The following is a 19,242-nucleotide window of genomic DNA, read 5'->3' as shown; positions in this document are numbered from 1 at the left end:
GATCTCTGCTGATCCAGACTTTCCTCACCTTGGGGTGGGATGCTTCCTCACGCATTCAGTAAGAGGAAGAGGTGGACAGAGAGTGGAGGCGGCCACTGAACAGCAGGGCCCTCGAGGCGGGAGATTGTGTGAGCCGAGGCCAGAAGTCCCTTGAGGGAGGCGTGAGCAGGGGGAAAGAATGGAGGGGCCTGCAAGGCCTGCCCAGATAAGCATCTCGCATTCTCCCTCCTTTTCCTTGTTCCTCAGTGCGGCAGCAGGGGCTCGCCCACCCTGTGCCTTTTAACTGTCAAGGAGCCAATGCCAAGTGCTGGGCAAGTCATCATCGATGACATGTGAGTTGTGTGTGTTCCAAATTGGCCTTCCTGCCTTTCTGCAAGAAAAACAAACTTGAGCTGGACCCCAACAAACATGACAGGAAAAATAACAACCCTTGTCGAGGGCTGATACTGAAAACGACTGGTCTCTCCACCCCAAGCCAGCCCCTGCTGGGGAGGAGCAGGTCCCCATCTCTGGCTCCAGGAGGGGGTGGGGGCAGGAATTCTGAAACTTGGGAGCCTCCATGGCATAGTGTGTGGGGGCCATCAGGTTGTTCCTTCTGAGGTCACCTGTGCAGGGCACTGCCAGAGGCCCTTTTCAGATTCCACAATGACACAAGCGTTAAACACTATAGCATCAAGCCCATTTTACAGAGAGATCGGACCATGGCTTCAAGTAACACAGGGATTGAGCATCAGAGCTACATTACTTCTCAACAGTGTCATACTTCCTACTTTCATTTGATGCCTGTATTAGAAAAATGAGAAGTCAGAATGCATGCGATTGAGGGACCCATTTCCCTAGATAATATGCCACAAGTCATTAATGCAAACTACTGGCCTAGATAATAAAAAAAGAACATGAAATTTATTATTGTCGTTATTGTTGTTGTTATTATTTCGAATAACACTTCTTCATCAAACTTGTAAACCTCCCCAAACCAGAATCTGTTCTATTTTTCATTGGTGTTTTCCACATGACTTGACACGGTCCACCTCTGTTCACAGCCAAAGGGTGGAAGCAATCTAAGTGTTCTTGAATGGATGAATGAAAAAACAAAATGTGACATATGCATACAATGCAATATTATGCAGCCTTAAAAAAGAAAGAAATTCTGACACATGCTATGATATGAGTAAAACTTTATGGACATTATACTCAGTAAAATAGCCACAAAAAACAAATAGTGTATGATTTCACTTAAATGAGGTACCTAGATATCACATTCATAGAGACAGAAAGGAGAAACATGTTGTCCTGGGGCAGGGGGAGGGAGAATGGGGAGTTAGTGTTTAAAGGTACAGAGGTTTAGTTTGGGGAGATATTAACGTTCTGGTGATGGATGGTGATTATGGTTGCACAACAATGTGAATGTACTTAATGCCACTGAACTGCACATTTAAGAATGATAAAGATGAAAAATTCTTTGTTATGTGTAGCTTACCACCGTCTTTTTAAAGGATAAATATTTGAGGCATCTAATAGATCTGTATTCAGTCCTGGCCAAGGGAGAGAAAATACTAAATTATGCTGAAGTCTTTCCTAGTGTGTGCACTCTAGGTTTAACTAACAATAATGGCTACATTCAAACTATTATTATCATTAGCCTGAGCTTTAAAGTCAAGTATAGAACAATTGCATTAGGAGTTTCACAAAGATTTTAGAGCGTTCCTAAGAGGCTATTCATAGGATGACACAGTCAGCCATTAACTCTTACGGTTTGATGCAAAAAACAGAGAACAACAAAAACTTGTTTTGCCTGTCCACACTGCACCTAGTAACTTTTCAGAAGGAAATGAAAATTTTTGAGTTGTGTTCTTTTATATCTTGAAAGATTCTTTTAAACACAAACTCTTCCATTCCCTAAACTCTTTTTAGAAAGCTGGTATAACTTCAATTCCAAAAAATGACAGGGACATTACAAAAAACAGGAAAATTATGGAGCCTCCTTACTCAGAACTTTCCAAACCAAATAATAACACACTCATTCTAGAAATACAGAAAAAAATATAATACTTTGCACTTACTTAAGTATATTCCATGAATGCAAGATTGGTTTAATATTTCAAAAGCAATTAGCCAACCAATTTATCATTTAATTTTAAAATTAATAGTATAAAGGAGAAAAACCATATGAACAGCTCAATACATGCAGAAAAGAGCAGTTGAATAAAATTCAACATCCATTACTTTTTTAAAAAAAATAGCAATTTGACATTTATATACCTTTTTCTTTTAATTGAATATGTGTGTGTGTGTGTGTGTGTGTGTGTGTGTGTGTGTGTTGTTTTAATAGAAAGTGGAAGGGAGAAGGAGAGAGTGAAACTTCTATGAAAGAGAAACACCTATTGGCACATCCTCTACTGAGGATTGAGCCTGCAACCTGGGCATGTGTCCAAACCGGGAATCTAACTGGGTGACCTTTTGGTGTATGGGACGATGCTCAACGGAGCCACACTGGCCAGGGCTCAAATCTAGTCTTGATAAAAATTCTTAGCAAACCAAAAATAGGCAAGAACTTCTTTACCAACCAAAGGGTATTTATAAAAGACCTACAAAAAATATCATAGGTAACAGTGAAATGTTGAATGTTTAACTTTTGGGATTGGAGTGAGACCAGGCCACCTGCTATCACTACTTCTACTGTAATGGTCTAACATGGATGGCAAGGCAAGGAAAAAAACACAAGTAAAATTTATATGAAGTGGAAAGTAAGAAATACAAATATTATTTACAAATAATGATTTCATGTGATGAAAACCCAAAGGGATTTACATATACATTTTAGAATTAATAAATTCAATTAATACTGACATAGATACAATGAAATAATAGGACAACAGGGATGCACTTCCCCAAAAATAGTTTTTGTGGGGTTTTTTTAAAGGAGATTCTTTTTTTTTCATATGTATATATTTTTTTATTGATTTCAGAGAGGAAGGGAGAAGGAAAGAGAGATAGAAACATCAATGATGAGAGATAATCCTTGATTGGCTGCCTCCTTCACACCCCCTACTGGGGATCGAGCCCACAACCCGGGCATGTGCCCTGACCAGGAATCAAACCTCCTGGTTCATAGGTCAATGTTCAACTACTGAGCCAGGCCAGCCAGGCTATTGTTTTGTGGTTTAGAAGGGGAAGTGGTAATACAAGTTTCCAAGATTTTGACAAACTCTCCCTTGAGTGAACCCTCATACTTTGGTATATAGCCTTTTGCATACTTCTTTCTTCACCACACAGAATGTTAAAAAAGACATGTACTCAAGGATTAAGAATTAGTAAAATTATTAGTTTTTACTGCTTCCTCACATTCTCAAATGAAACTGACATTTATCTTTTCTGCCCAGGGAATAGCTGTGAAGCCATAAACAATGACTCACACTGAAGTTTGGAGCCATTGAGTTGAGCCAACCTAAGGAACTAGTAGTTGTGCCTACCATGACTTTTGCCACATTAGTGCAAATGGCAGCATGGTGCAAAGGGTGAATATGTCTTAGTGTTATTATGAACTCCCTGAAAGTGTTTCAGGACCTCAGGATCTATGGACCACTCTCTAAGAACTACTGATCTACCAAATTTGAACAAAGCCTTTGACCCAGCTAGTGTATTCCTAGGACTTTACCCAACAAATGCACCTTGATGCAACAGAGGTGAATCAAGAAATGTGCAAGAATATTTACAGAAGTACCATTCATAATAGCCAAAATGGGAAACAACTTAAAATGTAAATAAAAATAGAATAAATAATAAATTGTGGAATATCCATGCAATAGAATACTAAAAAGTAATGAAAATAAATAAATGTTTCAAAGTTACATGCAATATATGAATAAATTAAGAAATGTAATATTGAGAGAGAAAAATGTTCAGAGTACCATTTCTCACAACAGCAAAAACTTGGAAGTAACCCAAATGTCCATCAAAGAGAAAATGCATGAAAAGTGATGTAGTATGTTTATACAAAGGAATATTATACAGGAGCCGAAACAAATAAACTACAGAAGGAGACATCAATATGGAAGAAACTTAGCAATATAATGGGTGAAGAAAGTAAGTTCCCAGTAATTACCTGAAGCACGATACTCTTTTTGAAAGTTACCAAAAAAATACAAAATTAGAAGATATCCTATATAATAAAAGGCTAATATGCAAACTGACCGAACGGTGGAACGACCAGTCACTATGATGCGCACTGAGCACCCCAGGGCAGATGCTCAACACAGGAGCTGCCCCCTGGTGGTCAGTGTGCTCCCACAGGGGGAGCGCCACTCAGCCAGAAGCTGGGCTTACAGCAGGTGAGCACAGCAGCAGTGGCGGGAGCCTCTCCCGCCTCTGTGGCAGCACTAAGGATGTCCAACTGCTGGCTTAGGCCTGCTCCCCACAGGAGCTGTCAGTTGGACATCCCCCAAGGGCTCTCCCGGACTGCAAGAGGGTGCAGGCTAGGCTGAGGGACCCACCCCCCTTCCCCAAGTGCATGAATTTCATGCACTAGTCCTCTAGTATCATTATATAAGAGAATGATTAACACAAGACTTAGGTTAGCTACTTCCTATGGTGAAGGGAAGAGGCATAGGGTGTCAGAACCCATTGTCAGATGTTGGTTGTTTTCAAGATCCTAGCTTTTGTGTTTAGTGGTGGGTTCACAGAGGCTTAATATATTACTATCCATAAGTAAATAAATAAATAGGTGATATCTGGGTTAAATTTGAGACTGCAAGGAACAAAATTTCAGATTAATCCAATTATCTGCCTCTGAAGTCAGTCCTTCATTAAAAAATATAATAGGTATAAGAAATGTAACCGTTGTGTTTTAAAAAATTGATTGGATGAAAAGTAAAATGTATACAAATGAGGATCAAATTGAATTTGAAAGATCAAATTGGGCAATTCTGCCAGGAAAAAGAAAGGAAAGAAGGATGGAGAAAGAAACTATGTTTAAAATTAAGATTTATTACCAATAGATGTAGAAGTACCGAAATCCAGGTAATAAGTATCACAAAAAGAAAAAATATATAAATGAGGAGAAAAAACAATAGAGACAAATATCCCATAGTTAAAGAATTATTAAGAGCCTGTAATTTGCCAAAGAGGAAATGTAAATGGGAAAGTAGCACACATCTAGAAACACGTTAGTAATATTTAAGAACAATGAAGAAAAGAAAATTCTAAAATTTGTATGGAAAAATTATCAAACAAGAAGAGCCAAAATGCCAAAACCGGTTTGGCTCAGTGGATAGAGCGTCGGCCTGCGGACTGAAGGGTCCCGGGTTCGATTCCGGTCAAGGGCATGTACCTGGGTTGCGGGAACATCCCCAGTGGGGGATGTGCAGGAGGCAGCTGATCGATGTTTCTCTCTCATCGATGTTTCTGACTCTCTATCTCTCTCCCTTCCTCTCTGTAAAAAATCAATAAAATATATTTTTTAAAAAAAGAGCCAAAAGAGTTTAAAAATAGAGTGGTGAGGGTATATTTGTCCTACCAGATGCCGAAGCACATCAGAAAGCAGGCATGCTTGAAACACTGGGTTATCTGTGTGAATAGACAATGGCACAGACTAGAAATTATAGACATCAACTCATATTCATAAAAGAACGTAATATATTGCAGAAGTCACTTTACAAATCAATGCTTATGAAGGTTATTAGTGTTGGATAATTGGATAACCAGGTGGGAAGAATTAATTTGTGTCCTGTATTATTAGTTTGCTAGGGTTGCCATAATAAAGTACCACAAACTGAATGGCTTAAACAACAGCAATTTATTTTCTCATATTCTGGAGGCTGGAAGTCCAAAATTAAGGTGTTGGCAGGGCCATGTTCTCTCTGAAGGCTCTAGGGAAGGATCTATTCCCGCTCTCTCTCTTACCTTCTGGTAATCCCTTGGCTTGTGGCATCAAAATTCCAGTCTTCACATGACATTCTCCATGCATGTGTGCATGCATGTGTGTGTCTACATTTCCTTTTGTTATAAAGACACCAGTCATATTGGATTAGGAGCCCTTCCTACTCCAGTATGATCTCATCTTAACTAATTACATCTGCAACAATCCTATTCCCAAATAAGGTCAGATTCTGAGGTATTGGGGTTAGGATTTCAACATATGAATTTCAGAGGCACACAATTCTCCCTATAACATATCTCTCTACCTTAGATTTTACACCAAAATAAGTTACTCAAAGATGAAAATTCTGAAAAGAGAAAAATTACAAAAAGAGCAATGGGGTAATTGTTTTTAAAAAATCCCAAAATGAGGATGATCATGTTAAATACAATAATTCAATTCAATTCAATTATCGCAAAAGCCAGGGCCATAAAAACAAACAAAAATGCATTGAAATAATTGTGTTATTTTTTAAATTTTACACAGTGGGAACCCTATAAATAAAAAATAAATGATAAACCAAGAAAGGATAGTTTTGTGATTTGTGTCATAGAAAAAAAGTGTATCTCCTCTAGCTCAAAAAAAGTACAGCAGTAAAATGGAAAAACAAGCAAAGATACCAAAAGAACAACCAAACTGTCAAAAGCACAGAGACTTATTTTTCTGTGATAAACTAGCTCTGAAGACAAATCCCAAATATTAACTCACAAACATGCTTTGAGCAGAGGACTCACAGACAGAACAATCCCCCCAGGGGATCAAACCAAAGAAGACAATGGTCTTACTGAGATATAAACACGAAAAGTAAAGCTCAAAAGAAAAGAACTCCATTGAGTACATAGAAATACTGTCATATTTTCCACCCGCAGAAAGTTGCTTACATCCTCTAAAGGAGTTAAGATGTCAATACATGAAGTGCAGATAACATTGCTTACTTTACTGTACACATTGGTTATTAAAGGTGATTGATTATACAAAGATTCAGGATAATAAATAGCACACAGTAATTTTACAATAAATATTCATTATGTAAGGCCCTTAGAACAGAGCCTGATGCGATAGTTAGTATACACCAAAAAAAATTAGCCGTTATTTTCATAATCATTATTGTTATTAATATTATCTCTTCCCGATATATTTTCTTCTAGAGCTTTGCTATTTGAAATACAGTTTTCCTGGTGCAATGAAAAGTGATCTCAATAGATGGCTCTCTGGCACTTTCACTTTCTCAAGGGAAACTCATTTACCCTGTGAGAGGGTAGGCTCCAAGGTTTGTCCTCGCCTAACAGACCTGGCATTTAAGAGTCCCAAACTAGAGAAAGTTCTACATAAACTTTCATCTGAAGCCATGCCAACTATTTCTTGGGATTATTTATAATAACTCACTTTTAAAGATAACAGAAAATGCAAGTTACAATAAATTATTTTCAGTCCATAAAACATGTATTCAGTATCCACAGATAAATGCTTTTAAGCAGTTCTATTTTTTAATCCTAGCAATAATTCTATCACAGGAGTATTATCTCCATTTTATGGTGAGGAAACCAAACCTCAGACCAGACGGACACTTTGTCCAGTGGCCTGAAAGGAAGAAGAGGAGACTCTTCCAGGATTCATACTTTGTGATCCTAATAATCTCTATCATTCTGGATGCTCATCTTGTGCCCAGATAGTGATTGGAGAGTACAAATCCATCATCTGCCCAGGTTATAATGCGGTGCTGCATAGTCATACCTGTACTGAGGCAGTCAAAATAGCCTCAATTAGCTTGGTAGACAAAAAATCAGGAGGAAGAAAGTAAGAGTCGACCCCATTTTGTGAAACAAGATCAACTATACATTGCTCCTCTAAGGACAGCAGAAACCATCTGCCTTGAGACCTTAATTTCTATTTATTTATTTTAAAGTTAGTATTTTATTTCATTTTATTTTATTTTATTATTTTATTTTATTTTATTTTATTTTATTTTATTTTATTTTATTTTATTTATCCTCACCCGAGGACATGCTTAGAGAGAGGAAGGAAGAAAGAGGAAAACATAGATGGTTGCCTTGTGCACCCTCCCTGAATCAGCAACATTTTGGTGCACAGGACGACACTCAACCAACTGAGCCCCTCCAGGCTGCCTTGAGACCTTTAAAGACTTCGCCCAGGTGGGTCAATTTCCCTAAGAGAAGAGGGTAAGACCACTGCAATTGGAAATGTTCTGAACCTGGTGCCAGAGAAAGACTAAGCATTTTCTTTTTTTTTTTTTAAATATATTTTATTGATTTTTTACAGAGAGGAAGGGAGAGAGATAGAGAGTCAGAAACATTGATGAGAGAGAAACATCGACCAGCTGCCTCCTGCACATCTCCTACTGGGGATGTGCCCGCAACCCAGGCACATGCCCTTGACCGGAATCGAACCCGGGACCCTTCAGTCCGCAGGCCGACGCTCTATCCACTGAGCCAAACCGGTTTCGGCAGACTAAGCATTTTCTTGATGACCCTGCACAATACTGTGAGAAAATTGACTGCAAAAGCCTACTTCATATTGCCTTCTCTTATTTTCTGCCCATTGACAAATCTCTACCAATATTTTGCAAAGACAAAATGCACAGCAAATGTCCACATTATGGCACCTTCTTCCTATTGAGAACTCAGCTGTGTCACTGTTGACTTTTTCTCAAGATTTTTTTTCTTCCCCTCTCAAACTGCTTTCTTGGGCAGATTTGATAATAGTTTTGTAAGTAATGAGGATGTAATTGCCTACAATAATGAAAATCTACAGAAATTTTTAAATTTTTTATTTTCCCCGTAGACATACTTAGTATATCCCTCCCCAGGCAGATCCTTCTGAGTGTGCAAGCATGTGTGCACATATTACAGACAATTACCATGTGAAGAAAATATTCAATTTACTCCCCCCACACACCAAAATAAACCAACAACAAAATACCATACTTTGTCCAGTGGGATATAGTATGTTGCATGAAGAAACAGACAACACCCAACCCCTCAGTTTTATGGCTCTACTATTTATAATATGTATTTAAAAAATTAGAAATAAATCTAATTTTTGTATCAAAGCTAAAATTAAATAGAGACATTGACTAGTCAAACTAAAATGAAGTGCTTATAAAACAAAATTTTGAGACCCTAGACTTTGATATGTTCAGAAAATTATAAATCAACTGTGACCCAGCCTGAGAGGCCTTGTGAATTCCACTCATTGTCATGGATGGGTCAAAAAAACCAGCTATTTGTCTAAAAAATCCAGGAAAACCTGCAGGGAAAATAAACAAACTTCGGGAGAATTGTTCCAAAGATAACTCTATAGAAACACAGAAGGGAATAGATTTAAAATACCCAAATTGAAAATATGGTAAAATGGGCCACAGGGAACACACAGCCTTCAAGAAGAAACCAACAGGCAAGCCAGCACCAGGTGAGCCCTGAAAAGAGGAAGCCAGGGGCATGTCCTAAGCCAGTGATGGCAAACCTTTTGAGCTCGGCCTGTCAGCATTTTGAAAAACCCTAACTTAACTCTGGTGCCGTGTCACATATAGAAATTTTTTGATATTTGCAACCATAGTAAAACAAAGACATATTTTTGATATTTATTTTATATATTTAAATGCCATTTAACAAAGAAAAATCAACCAAAAAATGAGTTCGCGTGTCACCTCTGACACACCTGTCATAGGTTCGCCATCACTGTCCTAAGCCACCTTTTCCAAGTCAAGTCTCCAGTGGTCCAACTGAATATACCTTTGCAGTGGTCAATTCATCGTGCCTAATAATTTGGATACTGCCATTGAGAGCTTACTGATTAACCTCTTAAATATTGTAGGTTTCAAAAACAAAGACAATACAAAATCAAATTATTATTTCCTGGCCAGGCACACCAATAAAGAAAGTCACTGGATAGTTCACTCGGAGGAAAAAGTCAGGGGGGTGAAGGTGAAGGTGTGGTGGTTTGGGGAATGAAAACCAGCACTCTGAATAAGGCAGAGACCACAGTAAAAGATTGGTTAAAACAGGCCCCATTGTCAAGGAAAAGTCTTGGTGTAGACCCAATGAGTGGCAGTTGGTTAAAATCAGTTCTGATGAAATACAATATTTAGTTTTTTGGTATCTCCTCGGCAAATGTTGATAGAAATGGAAAATTTTCTTTATGTATAGGTCATAACAACCACATGCAATGGAGCACATATGAGAATATACAGAATACACACACATGTCACAGTAGTGAGTTTTAGTGAAGGAAATGTGATAGCTTTTAATTTTTGGTTTTGCTCTTCTTTCCAATTTTTTTCCACTGATCACATTCTGTTTATGTTGCAGTAAACAGTTATTGTGAATTGGTGCAATGCAGATGGCTCACTTTTCTCTCCCTTGAGGATCTAAAGTCGAAGCTTGCTCTCAGATTTTATTGGCTTCCAGACAGACAGAAATGACAGCTTGGCTTCTGAGACCTGCCGGATTTTTGCCTCAAATCCACAACTCTAGCCTCACTGCATGACAGCCCCAAATGAGGCAGATCTGAAGGTGATTATGGAACAACACTAAGAACGTTTTGGGAACAATTCCAGTTCTTCACACACCCACATGAATACCTGGAAGCTCGGTGTTACTGTGGTGATGCTCTGGGCCCACACGAGCTGGCCGCTCCTTGGGAACAGAGAGGGAGCTGACACTCAACATGAGGAATTAAAGACCGAGTACAAAGCTTCCTTACCATCCGGGTCAAAAACTAGATTTCATAACAGGGAGACACAACTCCCAGTGATTTATCTCTTCTTTATCCTGTAACTGGCATTTCAAGTCTATTCCCTGATTGTATCCGTAATTGCTGGGTGGAGGTTTTTGTTTTTTTTTTTAATGCAGTGGAATGTCTTTTCTAAACCAAATCAGACCTGTAATTTGCAAATCCCTAGAGACCAAGCAGGATGGTAAGGGCAGACCCCAGGTTTATCAAGAATAAAGAAGGGGCAAAGTTCAAAGATTCGGGAAAAACCAAAAAGGCAACTACCGGATGGTATTAACTTAAGTAAACCAAATGTAGGGTTAAATAGGCCTGCTGGTGTGAAAGGTGACATCATTACTCAACTTCAGCCTCCCCAAACAATGAAGAAATGTGAATAAAATTACCTACCAGCATAAATCATTCTAACCCAACCCAAATCCCAGGGAGGACTAAGGAATTACCTACTTGTACAATCAAAGATAGATGAGTCCGTCCCCCACCCCTCCTGGCTCTTTGCAGGAGCAGCAAAGATTAACCTGGCCTTACCACAGGAATTCAGGCAATGATAAAGGCAGAGAGAGCAGGAGTCCAGAGCAGTCCAAAATGTCCCACTACAAGAACGTTTTTGTTGAATTAAATGTTCTGTTATTTTAAGAATATAAAGTGGAATATAAAAATTGATATCCTTTCATGCCAATTGTGATTTTTTAAAAAGTAATACATGGTCAAATAACTTTTTCCCCATAATTTCTAACAAAAATGTATCTTCTCCCTTAACTTTATCTAAGATCATTTTTTCAAGGTTTTTTGAATTTCTTACAATAAAAGTTATATATATATATATATATATATATATATATATATATAAGAATTTCTATATTTTTTTATCCATTTCCATAAAAATATCCAATAAATGGTAAATTAATCACTTTGGTTGCAACTCGAATAATTTATTCTTTAGAATTTTCAGATCATAAAGAGACCAAGCATCAACTAAACAAACATATAAATTTGACTTGCCCTGGCCAGTTTTCCTCAGTGGTTGGGGCATCGGCCTGCAGACTGAGGGGATCTGGGTTTGATTCTGGTCGGGGGCTCATGCCTCAGTTGCAGGGCTCAATTCCTCATCCCCCCCCCCCCCGCCCCACCCCCTGCTGACGTGGGAGTTTACAGAGAAGCAAGAGGAAGACGCCGGAATAATTGATGCAGAAATGTATTGAGTTGGAGACCTCAATATGAACTCATTTCATTTAATAGCCACACAGAAGTATTTATAGACATGCATATGTACACAGGTTAGTATATGCACATATTTCCTGGCTCTGTCAGCTAAAGGGGGCCTAGAAGCAATGACATTCCAGTAGCAATGAGCAGACCTAGCACCTAGATCTTGGTTTCTAATATCACTCAGCAATAAAAGCAATAAAAGGAGCCAGAGTTTCTTGGAGAAATGGACTGGGGCAGGCAATATACAAGGTAAGTCTGGAGCATAACATTTTGTAGTACCAGGAAATATGGAAATAAAAAAAAGTACACCAAACAAACAAACAAAAACCCCACATTGATGGGAATATGCAAAGGGTCCTAATTAAAGAGCTCCTAACAGCATAAGCTATGACAATTTGAGCTACAAAATAAATAAGTTAGTATTTGATTAAATAAACACATGGGGAAGAAAAGACCAATCTCCCATGCAGAAGCATTCCAAATAATTTATGTGGCTACATCACCCGGAAGGAGGTACAGCATTACTCTCCACAGCTGACATGTCCGTTGCACATAGTAACTTAATGCCAAGGAGTACAGCATGGAAAGTGGGGAAGAAGGATTTTTCAGTGGAGAATCTGGCAAACACTACTTCAGCCAAAAGACTGGCTTTGAAAATAAAGAAGAAAATTTTAACAATTCTGGGGATAAAATACATATGGTCAAGTAATTCTGAGAATTAAAAAATGGTTTTAAAAATTAAAGGTTTAAGTAACCATAAGGTGTGTGTTACTCTCTACTACTAAAAGAGATTCAATCACTCTTTCCAAAGCTATTTGTATAGAAAAATAATTGTTTTTATAAAAATTTAAGCAAAAGAGGACTTTTAAAGTAAAAGATGACTGTCCTGCCATCTCCTCTCCCCACCGGCAATGACTTTTCATAGTATTCTGACACCCTGCAGTTTCTTTTAGAAACCACATCAACTCCACCACCTTGCTTACAAAAATAAAAATCCAAGATACCATGTAATTATTTCGGCCCGTTTGTATCTATTGTTCTTCTGCCTGAACAAATAAAATATCAGGATACCCACATAAGATTTCTTCGGGAATCTTATATTATTAGAGAATAAAAATCTTTTCCTAAGAGTACAAGGCACAGTGGTTGATATTGTAGTCTAATTTCTAGGCAGTGGTTTGAATGGAAGATAGCAGCTCTCGTGTGAACCATGCTGCCCTCGAGGTCCTTAGGGCACCTGGCATGCTCACTTCCCATTAACAATAGCAGGTCATGGTCACTGCTGCTGTCTCAAGAACTTCACCCCCCTCCACACCCTCCTCTCAGCCTGCTTCCCAGCCTTGACTGGAAACTGGCTGACTCCCTCTACATGACAGCTATGAATGTCCCCAGCTCATGAGCTCGCTTGCGATGCAAAGCCATCATTCATTGCAGTGACACTGACACATCATGAGCATTGGACTCAGTTTTTAGAGCTCAGACTGGTTCAAAAGGAAGAGAATTCTCCTGCAAATGGGACCTGGGAAGTCATTTGCACTGTGCACTGTGCTGAGCACTGGGAGTAATGGTTGGGTGGACATTTTTTTTGAGAGCTTTTTCCTTGGTGGAGACTCTTCCTTTTAAGGAAAACAACATAAAATGAGCACTGGTTTGAAGTTAGACTGAATTAATTTGAGTCTTAACTTGTGATACACACATACACATATGCAAACGTAATAATAAAAATCAAGGATTTTGCCCTAACCGGCTTGGCTCAGTGGATAGAGCGTCGGCCTGCGGACTGAAGGGCCCCAGGTTTGATTCCAGTCAAGGGCATGTACCTTGGCTGCGAGCACATCCCCAGTGGGGGGCGTGCTGGAGGCAGCTGATCAATGTTTCTCTCTCATCGATGTTTCTAACTCTCTATCCCTTTCCCTTCCTCTCTGTAAAAAATCAATAAAATATATATTTTTTTAAAAATCAAGGATTTTATAATGTTTATGTAACATAAATTTTTAAAAAATAAATAGAACATTATGGATCCATTTGAAACCTCACCATTTTCCCATTCATCCATCTTCGCCCCATCCCCACCCCTCTCTCCCCAGAGGTGACTACTAAACTGAATTTGGCAGTTGTGTAGCTTCTCCACTCATGTTTTTATACTTTGACCATTGTTTTCATACATAAACAATATGAAGTATGACTTGAATTTTTTATGATATGTCATTATTGTTTTAATTTGCATTCCTTTGATTAGTGGTGTTGAGCATTTTTCATATGTCTACTGGCCATCTGCATGTCCTCTGGAGAAGTGTCTATTCAAGTCCTTTGCCCATTTTTTAAATTGTATTGTTTGTTTTAATGGTGTTGAGTTTTATAAGCTTCTTATCAATTTTGGATCTTAACTCCTTATCGAATGTATTGGCTAATATGTTCTCCCATTTTGTAGGTTTTCTTTTCATTTCGTTGATTTGTTGATGGTTTCCTTTGCTGTGGGAAAACTTTTTAGTTTGATGTAGTCCCATATGTTTATTGAAGGAGTGCTTTGGGGTTATGAAAAATGCATTAATACATCATACTATAAGTGTATTATATTATAAATACCAAATGGAACCTATCTATCCTTCATAGTTGTTGGGGTTTTTTTTAAAATATATTTTTATTGATTTCAGAGAGTAAGAGAGAGGGAGAGATAGAAACATCAGTGGTGAGAGAGAATCATTGATTGGTTGCCTCTTGTACACCCCCTACTGGGGATTGAGCCCACAACCGGGCATGTGCCCTTGACCGGAATCGAACACAAGACAACTTGAGTCCACAGGCCAACACTCTATCCACTGAGCCAAACCGGCTAGGGCCATAGTTGTTTTAATGATTAGAGATAATATAGGTAAAGCATCTTCTACATTAAACATTCAATATATCATCATAAATATTATTGTCTATAAGACATGTACTTAAAACCAAAAAGAATTTAAATGTCTCTCTCAACAGAACAAGGGCTGAAGACTGCTTCAGGCACACTGGCCTCTGTGGAGAATGGTAGGAGACTATGTTTTCCAATATAACCTTTTCTTCTTTCTTCCCAATTTTTTTATTGTTGACACTATTACAAATGTCTCCCTTTTCCTCCCTTTGCCCACTTCCCCTCAGCCCCCACCCTCTCCTCCCCTGGCCTTCACCACACTACTGTCTGTGGGCATGGGCTATGCATATATGTTCTTTGGTTAATTACCCCTCTCCTTTTAAAACTATGCAGATCATTACTTTCATAATAATTAAAAGCAATAAATGGCCTTTTTTTCACTTTGCCTCATGTCTTTTTTATTACCCCACTCAAAAAGCCTTAGGAATCCTTCCCAGTGGTTAATGTCCATTCACTGGTTCACTAAACTATTCCTAAGTATTTTCTATCTGCCATATGCTGCAGTTAGGCAAAATAATATATAAATATATTAGTAAATTCCCACCATGAAGAATTTCCATCTGATTGAGGTAACAAAAGAACGATTCAAATATAATAAAAGAGACGTAAGAAGTTAAAGAGTACAGATGGTAACTGTTGCAAGAGATAAGACATGAAAGGCGTCTCTGAGAACCATTGTAATTCAGAAAAGCTTCAGGATAAACTAGAATCTGCAGTGGGTATTCGTGTGTGGCTAGGATTTGGGAGGAGAAAAGGAGTGTGTATTCAAAGCTAGGATACTCAGAAGTGACTTAAAAATTGTAAATAGATCCTGATTCCTCAAAGAAGTGAGTTTAGAGAGATGAGCTGGAACTCGACTGAGGTTAAGTCAGTGAACAGAGGGTGACAAGGTAAAATAACAACAATGTCTTGGGCAAATTAATCCAGCGGCAAAGCTCAGAATGGTCAGAGTGAGCAGAGAACCGAGGCAGGCTCTTTGCAATCACTAAAGCATAAAGTTCTAAGGGTTTGGACCAGTTGCCACGAAAGAAATACCCTTTCATTCTCATAACAATTCATTCATTGTGCTCAGCATGTGTCAGGCCCTGCACCCGCTGTTGGGGAAGCCATGGTGCTCTGCCAAGGAACCCACAGTTGACTGCACAAAAGACAACAAAACAACCAAGGTGGGGATCTGGGAGGATTATTTTTTCCCGATTGAGTCCATTTGCTGAACCTTTGACCTTAGAAGAGAGACAGCACATGTTAGGCTTGTGTGGATGTTTGCTCATGAAGTTCAAAATAACATGAGAGGATAACTAATACAATAAGACTAAGCACACCACTTGCTAGGAAAGCACTTGGAAGGGCATCTCATTCAATATTAGGGATGCAAGAAAACTTCTCAGAGTAGGTGGCTTAAACTGGCTCAAAAGGACAAATACTGCATTTTTTTTCAATTCTAATCTGCTAACATTTCCACTTTTTGACATATCTGAGATGAGATGTGCCCCACAATCTAAAGCAGGTCATAGTTTGATTGGGAACATTTTTTGTGTCAGTGGCATATAAAATCATGGTGCACCCTACAATCTATTACATCTTAGGCTTGTCGAAACGTGGTACCCCAACCAGAGTCTTCCCTTTCCAGAAATCTGCACAGCCATTATTGTCAGCAAATCTTTTAGATTCCACTTGTATAAACAAGTGTCCTTATCATCTCTACTGCCACCATCCCTGACTAGACTATTTCAACAGCCTCGTTCTGTGTCCTCTGCTCCAAAGCCTATCCTCTCCCATGTAGCATCCACCCCTCCACCAGGCAGATCTTTCCAAAAACCAAATTTTCTTATGTCACTTCTTTCACGATAGAGTCTAAACTCAATAGAATGGCGTACAAGGCCTTTTGAGGTCTAATCTCCGCCAGCTGTTTACACCTGCTTCCCTGCCTCCTCCACTCCCTCACTTGGCTAACTTCTAGCTTACTTTATAAATCTAAGACACCACCAATAGCAAGTCTTGCCTTTATTTTCTGGAACATTAAGAAAGAAGAAAAAGAGTCTCAATCAAATGGTGCCATGCTGTCTTAGACTAGGTTCCCCAGGAAAACGCCTCTGAGGTTTGAGTGCAGAACGTTGACTGGGAAGGGTCTCCAGAACAACACCTACAAGCGAATGAGGGTGGCAGGATGGAGGGGCCGGACGAGCTGAGCTGTGATGGAACACTGAATGTGGGGTGCAGCCTTGGGTGAGGCAGCAACCTCCAACAGCCAGCAAATCCCAGAAAGGAACAACAGCTGAGAGCTGTCCTCTGTGAGCACTCTAAGAGATGGACTCGAAGGAGGGATCTGAGCAGCATCTACCTCATCCACTACAAACACCATCAATTGTGACATTGGTTCTGATATCGGGCATGCCAGGATAAGAGGTGTACATCTTCAAATCAGTTAAATATGACATATGCGTAATCAATTCCTTGCCTGCTTACCTCATTTAGAGTTAGTTTTGGTGACTTGCAACAAAGAATCCTCATGCTACAGAGGAGAAACGGGTCCCAGGAAAAATGATCACCCATTTGTTTCAACATCTTAATCATTTCCAAGTGTATCATTCAATAGTGTTAAGTATATCCACCTTATTGTGCAACCATCACCACCATCTGTCGCCATACGTTTCTCATCTTGCAAAACTGAAACTGTACCCATTAAACAATAACTTCCCAATTACTCCTCCCCAGTCTCCTGGAAACCATCATTCTTTCTCTATGCATTTGACTAAGTACTTCATATAAGTGGAATCATGCTCTATTTGCCTTTTTTGAAGATGACTCCTTTCAGTATAATATCCTCGAGCTTCACCCATGTTGTAGTGTATGATAGGATTTCTTTCTTTTTTAATGCTGAATAATATTCTACAGTATGCATATACCACATTTTATTTATTCATTTATCCATCAGTGGACATTTTGCTTGCTTCTACTTCTTGGCTATTGTGAATGTGCTGCTGTAAATATGGTGTGCAAGTATCTCTTCCAAACACTGCTTTCTATTTTTTTAGATACACACCCAGAAATAAGATTGCAGGATCATATATTAGTTCTATTTTTAATATTTTGAGAAATGGCCACAGTGTTTTTCATAGTGATCGCACCATTTTACAGTTCCAATTTCTCTACATCTTAGCCAATACTTGTTCTTTTCTATTTTTTTATAGTAGCCATTGTAATTGGTGTGATGTGATATCTCATTGCGGTTTTTATTTGCATTTCTCTGATGACTAGTGCTGTTGAGCATCTTTTACATGTTTGTTGGCCATTTGTATATCTTCCTTAGAGAAATGTTTATTTAAATCCTTTGTTCATATTTTAATTGGGTGATTTTAATTTTTTTGGTTCAGCTGTATAAGTTCATTATATACTCTGAAATAGTAACACTTATTAAATATAGAATTGCAAATCCTATATAATAAAACCCTAATATGCAAATCAACTGAACAGCGGAATGACCAGTTGCTATGATGCACACTGACCACCAGGGGGCAGATGCTCAATGCAGGCGCTGGTTCCTGGTGGTCAGTGCGCTCCCACAGAGGGAGTGCTGCTCAGCCAGAAGCCAGGCTCATGGCTGGTGAGTGCAGGGGCAGTGGCGGGGGCCTCTCCCGCCTCCATGGCAGTGCTAAAGACACCTTGGGGGATGTCTGCCTGCTGGCTTAGCTAAGTTGGCAGGACATCCCCTAAGGGGTCCCGGACTGCGAGAGGGTGCAGGCCAGGCTGAGGGAGCCCCCACCCCATGCACAAATCTGTGCACTGGGCCTCTAGTCTACACTAATAAAAGAGAAACATGGTGATTAGCGTACGACCGCTACCCTTTTCATTGGCTAGTCAGTGAGTATATGCAAATTAACTGTCAGCCAAGATGGCGGCCGGCAGCCATGCACTGAAGCGAGCAGGGAGGCTTGCTTGCTCCAGTGATGGCGAACTCCAACGTTCCCCGCCTAACTTGCCGGCCTCTCAGCTGCAACTCTAAGCAACTACGTACTATGTTGCAAATAAGAAGCTAAACAAAACCTCAGAAACCGGCTTTCATTCAGCTGGGCTTTAGCAACATTGTATCGATGTTTTCAGCAGCGAGGCCTCAGAGCTAAAGCTGGCCCAGAATAAAAAAAAAAAAAAAGAAAAAAAAAGAAAACAAGGAGCGGTTGGAAGCTTCAGTCACTCACTTCCGGAAAACAGCCCTCAGCCCCTCACCCAGACTGGCCAGGCACCCCAGTGGGGACCCCCACCCTGATCCAGGACACCCTTCAGGGCAAACCAGCCAGCCCCTACTCATGCACCAGGCCTCTATTCTATATAGTAAAAGGGTAATATGCCTCCCGGCACCGGGATCAGCGTGACAGGGGGCAGCGCCCAAACCCCCTGATCGCCCTGCGGCTCTTTGTGTGACAGTGGTGGCGCCCCAACCCCCTGATCGGCCCTGCTCTGT

General features: G+C 39.5%; 1 pseudogene; it reads left to right on the top strand.

Annotated features, from left to right (window-relative positions):
- LOC102442012 overlaps window positions 1-336 on the top strand; it is a 36,144-nt pseudogene extending 35,808 nt beyond the window's left edge.
- The last annotated feature ends 18,906 nt before the right edge of the window (window positions 337-19,242 follow it).

This window comes from Myotis lucifugus, unplaced genomic scaffold (genome assembly GCF_000147115.1).
Source record: "Myotis lucifugus unplaced genomic scaffold, Myoluc2.0 scaffold_17, whole genome shotgun sequence".
Lineage (NCBI taxonomy): Eukaryota > Metazoa > Chordata > Mammalia > Chiroptera > Vespertilionidae > Myotis > Myotis lucifugus.
Note: the sequence above shows the minus strand (reverse complement) of the source record. Positions and strands in the feature narration are given on the sequence as shown.